Genomic DNA, 7691 nt, shown 5'->3' on the forward strand with positions numbered 1-7691 from the left:
CCTTCATTAAGTCATATTACCTTTTTCTTGAATGGATTTTGCCAAAAATCAAATTTTTCAATGCATATTTTCAATCTGATAACACAGTAATCACAATACTGGATGAGAAGTTATGCATGCTTTATAGGGAGCTACTACTTTCTTTCATGAAAGAGAGTACATCATATAGACTGATTTTTTTTTAAGAACAGTTGATCCTTTTAGGCAAGATAAATACCTTAGGGATAGTGAGTTTGTATCTTGGACTGGGGGGTACGTAAAGAACTTGACAAAACTAAAAAATCCAATGAAAATAGATCTAAATGGACTGATTTTTATAAAACGCTGTAGGGACTTCTTATTAATAGCATGTGCGGAGATCAAGAAAAGGTATGATTTTAAGGACAGTGTGATCTCCAAGCTGTGTTGCTTAACTCCTGAAAATGCAGTCTAATTCCTTTATAAAATCATCCCCCTCTTTATACTCTCTCATAGTTGAACTTCCTTCATTGTCACCAAATAATGTTTCACTAATACAGAAAATTGATGATCAATGGAGAATGTTACCAGCATTCAAAGATATACTGCATATTGATGATATATTGTCAGTAGATAAATTCTGGGTGAATGTTTTACAGAGTGGGGATAACTACTTTGAGCTGGCAAATTTTGCTCTGTGTGCGGTGAGTCTTCCCCACTCGAATGCTGAATGCGAGTGTGTTCAGTAAGATCAACCTTTTTAAGACAAAAACAAGAAATAGTTTAAACACACAAACTATTAATGGTGCTTTGTTGGCCTCTGAGTGTATCAAAAGACAGGAGTCTTGTGTCAAGTTTACGCCTCAGTGGCCTGGTTAGTATGGTGTTGGCGTGCCACCTCGGTGGCCGCGAGTTCGATTCTCGAGCATTCCATTGAGGAGTGAGAGATGTGTATTTCTGGTGAAAGTTCATCACTCTCGACGTTGTTCGGAAGTCACGTAAAGCCGTTGGTCCCGTTGCTGAATAACCCCACTGGTTCCATGCAATGTAAACACACCATACAAACAAACAAAGACAAGCTTAGACATTTAAAATACAGTTCACAGCTGTATGACAACGTAGCCTAAAGTAAAGAACCTTTCCGCTAATTTTGGTAAAAAAATGTTTTGTTAAGTTTGTTTTATTGTTTTGCTATGCACAATGAATAATGTAGGGTTTCAGTTTCATATGTTTATTGTCTGTAAAATACCACATTTTTTTTTTCAATGAAAACAATAGAGTTTGATTAATACTTTTCGCCTTAATGTATAAAATGTATAATTAATGTATAAAAGGTATACATGTATTTTTGATACCAAAAAAAGTTGTTCATTACTGTAGAGCATAATGTAGTAATAAAAGATATGATAATTTTTCACATGCATTAGATATATTTTGCGATGATTCTGGTGAAAAAACGATAATTTTGAATCATCAGTACGAATTTGGCAGCATCAAGCTGAAAAATATTTCATGTAGCCGACAGCCGGAAAAATCAGCCGATTTCTCGAGTTTCTTAGCCATTTTTTGGCCGATTTTCAGTTATTACTATTATTATTATTATTATTATTATTATTATTATTATTATTATTACTACTACTACTACAAAAAATTATTAAGTATTCAAAAGTTGGCACCTGCTGTAACTTTAACGGCCGGCGACAGAGAGGCGGGTGAGGTAACGGTATCCATGGGAGGAGGAGAGACAGCTTGGCGTTTATGAGTTGCCCGTTGATTTAAAAAAAAGTTTCGCGGTCTCTTTCGAGCGCACGTGTGTGTTCGTCATCCATCGGAGGGAACAACACAAAGCATCCCGTTTTCTCCCTCTCAAGGAACGCAACTTCTACCATACAATATTTCAATCTGTTTCTCCCTAACCATTGTTGTCTCGATTCGTGTACAATCACCACTACTTGCATTGCCATTCAAGCATTCCAATCATGTACTCTCATAATGTTCCGCCAAATCTTCTGTATCAAACTGTATGTATGTTTCTGTTTGTGAAGACGCCAAACGCCAAAAAGTAAGAAGCACCAAGTGAATAGCGAACCATTTTCTTCTTCCAGGCAATCCAAGATTAGTTTTACTAAAGTTGAAAAGTCTCGTGATGTGGCTCGAGCAGAGGCCCAGTTGTGCCTTTTCATTGCTAAATATTGTGTGATTAGTTCGTGTGATCACCTGGTAGATGTCATAAAAAAAATGTTTCTCTGATAAGACTTCAGCAGGTATTGCAATGCATAGAACTAAATGCTCTGCAGTACTTAAAAATGTTCTTATGCCCCACTTTGTTGTTAATCTGAAGGAAGACATAAGTGATAGGAAGTACAGTATTTTAATAGATGAATCCACAGATATATCTGTTATTAAGTGTTTGGGATGAGCTATTCATTACTTTAGTGAACAGTCACAGAAGTTAGTTTCTACATTTTTACACCTTGCTCCTCTACACGAATGTGATGCAAATGGTATCATCCATGCTCTGAAATCGTCTTTACATGTTTTTGGATTGAACTTACAGAATATGGTTGGCATTGGATCTGACAATGCTAGTGTCATGGTTAGTATAAACAATGGGGTTTACAAAAAACTAAAGGAAGAAATTCCTGCATTAGTGCATGTCTGCTGTGTATGTCATTCAGTCCAGCTAGCCGTCTCCCATGCATGTTCAGATTTTAGGGCTTGTGCCTTGTATGATAAGGCGCCCTATTAGGTAATGCTAGACTTGCGATAATCTTACGCTAAGTCGGTTGGTATTGCACTTCCATATTCGTGGGAGTGTCTTGGGGTTTGTAGATCACTTACGAAGTCGGTATTATCTTCTTGTTTATGACGACGATGTGTTAAACTCATGATGATTCGGTGAGGAGGTTCTTGTAGAAAACACGAAGTATAAAAATATATATATTCTTCTTAAGTTTTACATGGTGAAGATCAGGTATGATTGTACAAGTCCTCTATTGACGATAACTTGATCGCTTCTGCCAATGATGATGGCTAATTCTATTCTCTCTACATGATAAAGCTTAGGTAAAGAGGTACAGTCTTCTAATGACGATAGCTAAAACTCTGTTACCAGTCATAAAGGAACAGACAGTAGTTCGAACATATGAACATACAATCAGATGACACAGTTACATACGAACACACAATCAAAATGAGACACGCTACAGATCACGTAGGCCGCTTGAGCTATAGGTCACGGTGTTTGTCTCAAAGCAGAAGCGTTGAACTAAAGTTTATAACAATTTGAATGACTACAGGTGACAGCATGTTATCTTAGCCTACTTTTTATTGTATACGTCATCTTTAGCGTCTCTAGTCTGATCACATTCCTGCAAGCAATCTGGTTGACCTCTTTAGTTTTAGTCTTTTTATATATATGGACTAACATTCCATATTTTTATTATGTAAACACTTACATTAGCTCGGTCAGCTACCAAAACCAACTACTGAATATTACTCAAACTTGACTTGCATTTGACTTATAGGAGTGTGATACAGACACTATGTGAAATATATATATAGATATATATATATATATATATATATATATATATATTAGATATATATATATATAAATTTTCGTTAAAAGCAATTGCTTTAGTGGCATCAATAAGTTTTCTTGCAGGTATCTTCATACCGACGAAGTTTTTTTCCGATTCTCGTTCGTCAAATTTCTGGTGAAATACGCAGACTTCCTTCTTCCATTTATTGAATTTTGTCACGACAGCTGTTTTCGCCTTATGGCATTATCAGCGACTACTGACTTACAATCTGACCTTTCGGCCTATTTATCTCATCGTGTGGGAGGTATGACCTCGAGGTATGGGTACTGGTTAGTCTAGGGATTAACAGCTTAAGGGCGTTGTTTTAGTTACAAAGAAATATAAGGACATATGTACTGCGACAATAAGAGTGAAAAGTTTAACAGTGGTTAAAATAAATAAATATTCAAAATACAATGCCATGTGCTAGAGTTTTTTTCCTTAAATGTATGTTTTTTTTTTAAAAAATTTAATATGTTACATGTTGGTTTTAGATAAAAATTACAAAAATTACATACAGGAATGAAAATGAATATAGAAATCTAAATACGGGAGTTTAACAAATATATTGTATATATTTTATAGCAATGCATAAAGGTACAAGAGATTAATTTCTGTTTATACATAAATGTGTATGATTTAAATTTGGAAGTGTGTGTGTGTGTGTGTTGTATGTACCAAAATGGTCTACCTAACGTTGGTTAACTTTTGGTTGCTGATTCGTGTTGGGCAGGGGGTCTCAGCGACTGAGTAAGGATGTTACCTTGACTTTCGCTGACGCTTGGGTCTTCTCATGCCTTCCAAGGGGCGCGATGTTTTTTTTTTTTTTTTTCCTCGGTGGATTGGGGCGCGCTGGTCTGGTCCTGTTGGCTTGGGTATTCCTTCTTCCTGCTGGAGGGGAGTATATGGGGTCCGATTCTTGTTTTGAAAAAAAAAAAAAAAAACGTCCCAACAAGAAAATCGGACCATATACTCCCCTCCAGCAGGAAGAAGGGGAATACCCAAGGCCAACAGGGACCAGAACGCGCGCCCCAATCCACCGAGAACAATCGCGCCCCTTGGAAGGCCATGAGAGACCCAGCGTCAGCGAAAGTCAAGTAACATCCTTACTCAGGTCGCTGAGACCCCGCCCCAACACGAATCAGCAACCGTTAACCAACGTAAGACCATTTTTTTTGGGACATACCCCACCACACACACACACACACACACCACACACTCAAATTTAAATCATACCACATTTATTGTATAAACAGAAATTATCTCTTGTACCTTTATGCATGCTATAAAATATATACATATATTTGTACTCCCGTATTTAGATTTCTATATTCATTTTCATTCCTGTATGTAATTTTGTAATTTTTATCTAAAACCAACATGTAACATATTAAATTTTAAACATACATTTAAGGAAACTCTAGCACATGGCATTGTATTTTGAATATTTATTTAACCACTGTTTAAACTTTCACTCTTATTGTCGCAGTACATATGTCCTTATATTCTTTGTAACTAAAACAACGCCCTTAAGCTGTTTCCCTAGACTAACCAGTACCCATACCTCGAGGTCATACCTCCCACACGATGAGATAAATAGGCCGAAAGGTCAGATTGTAAGTCAGTAGTCGCTTGATAATGCCATAAGGCGAAACAGCTGTCGTGACAAAATTCAATAAATGGAAGAAGGAAGTCTGCGTATATTTCACCAGAAATTGACGAACGAGAATCGGAAAAAACTTCGTCGGTATGAAGATACCTGCAAGAAACTTATTGATGCCACTAAGCAATTGCTTTTAACGAAAATTGTATTAGAGAAAAACTATGCCCTAAAAGTATTATATATATATATATATATATATATATATATATATATATATATATATATATATATATATATATATATATATATAAGTAAATAAAAATTCATGGTGTACATGAATTGATTCAAGTAATAAAATATAAAACAATGATATTGGTAAATAATAGTGATCACGTGATATATAAGATACAGGTTTTTCACTTCATCTCATTATGATACATATGCTACAGAAAATACTAATTTACTCTGACAATTGCATAGAATGAAGATTAACATGATAAAAATCATATTTTAACTGATAAAAAATTTCATATATGAATTGATAAAATTATTAATGTTTATGCTGATTGATTCGTTGATTTTTATGCTAAATGTTATATATCTGATTCATTAATCCATTATACTAACTCATATATACTGGCAGATATTGGTAAGATAAAAGGTAACAGATTGATTATAGGCTACCTGATTTGTTTATACATATGTATATTGGATTCATTAATTATGATTAATATGTGCACTTTAAATAGAAAAAAAATTCCTATTGCGTACACGCAAAGATATATTTAGATTCTGTTATTTATGATCATTTATATAATAGATTTCCTATTTGCGTAACACGCAAAGATTATTTTCGACTTAATTTATGATCAGTTATATATATGATACATGATACTTTTATATTATATAGGATACATGACCGAGGTTATACTACCACACATTTAACTAGCGTTCGAACAACTTTTCGTCCATTACACAGTTCCAGACAACCACCTATAGCCAAATGAAAGGGCCAATTTCACAGGGTTAAAACAAGGGGAATAAAAATTTGCCTGGGCGGGTCCAATGTTCTATTTTGCGCTCATACTTATTCTCTGAATCCTAAGCTACACGATTACGTTCACAATGAATAAAATCATCCCCAGCACGAGTCCTTCGCCAGCAAAGTAGAGTTGAATATCCTTCGGGTCGTAATTGTCGGAAGTATGTCCCTTTCGTAGTCAATTTCCGACAGCCGCAGGAGCATTCCGCATTAAAACGAGATTAACGACGGGATACAGTGTCGGTCGAAGAAGTCCAAGAAATTCCTTTCACATTGTAGGCGGTTGTTACTTGACTGTAGTCGTCCGCTGCGACGAACGATTTTTTGAAGTTGCGATGTGAAACTCTCGTACTGCAGGATACTGTAACCAGTTCCATTAATCGCCTGCAAGTGAAATTATACTTGTCACAAGGGCAAAGTCACAAATTCAGACGACATCCAAATACAGGGGAGGGGAGAGAGCCATTTAGACCAGACTTAACCCACATGAATTCGCTGATATTTTGGAATTCAAAAGAGTCAGCTGTACAAACTTTTTTATCCATGGCATTAACAATGAGTGAACCTATCCAGGTCTCCTGAATGACTGTAAAAATATCCATAATTATAAAAATAAACAGATATTAATACGAATCCCAAGGAAAATTCGATATTACTGGTAGTAAGTTACTAGACAAAGAAGTGGAAAATGGAGCTGTTTTTAAGATTGCCAGGCAACATAAGAGTCAAAGAGAATATTAATCATGATTCTGTATTTCTCTATGCTAACTGAAATTAAATTGTGATAAAATCTGATCCTATGTGCCCCTAACAAAAGTTTCATATTCAATTTTCTCGCGCGCATCCTCTGAGGTTGATTTTAAAAACTTTATTAATAGGTAGGAGATGCAACGAAAAAACCCACTATGTAACTAATTTCTATATAAACTTTGGGTTTTCCAAAAAAAATGTGACATTTTCCCATGAATGTGATTTTACTTGAATTGTAATAGGCTAATGTTGCAAGTAAATATTTCATATCCATAACTTGATAATTCTAAATGTCCGTTTACCCATGTCATAAGCTGAATTATTGACTCTAATTGTCTATGAGGTTCAGAAAAAAAATTAATTCATTTTGTTGTTATAGAATTCTATTTGCTTATTTCGTTTATTCATTTTAAAATGATTGCAAGTCCTTAACTAAAGTTGCATTGCACACACGGATAAGAATAGGTTATGTGGTATGTCATGTGACCTATGAACCACATGTGAAGTTCATGAGCTAAGCATTCCTTTCTCCAGTCAATCTGCTTTGCAAGCGCGAGATGAAGCCTGTGCAAGCAGATATTTGAGGTTAAAGGAATCAATGCTGATACGGCAAACGCGACAGACCTTCTAGAACCGATGACGTCGTCATCAGCTTAAGAGTTACGTTACTTGCTGTAAGAGATACGACTTTAGTATTTTCAAATGATATTTTTTTTGTTTTAATTCTCCACCCGCATGAGAATAATGTCTGAAA

Source organism: Macrobrachium nipponense, chromosome 27 (assembly GCF_015104395.2).
Source record: "Macrobrachium nipponense isolate FS-2020 chromosome 27, ASM1510439v2, whole genome shotgun sequence".
NCBI lineage: Eukaryota > Metazoa > Arthropoda > Malacostraca > Decapoda > Palaemonidae > Macrobrachium > Macrobrachium nipponense.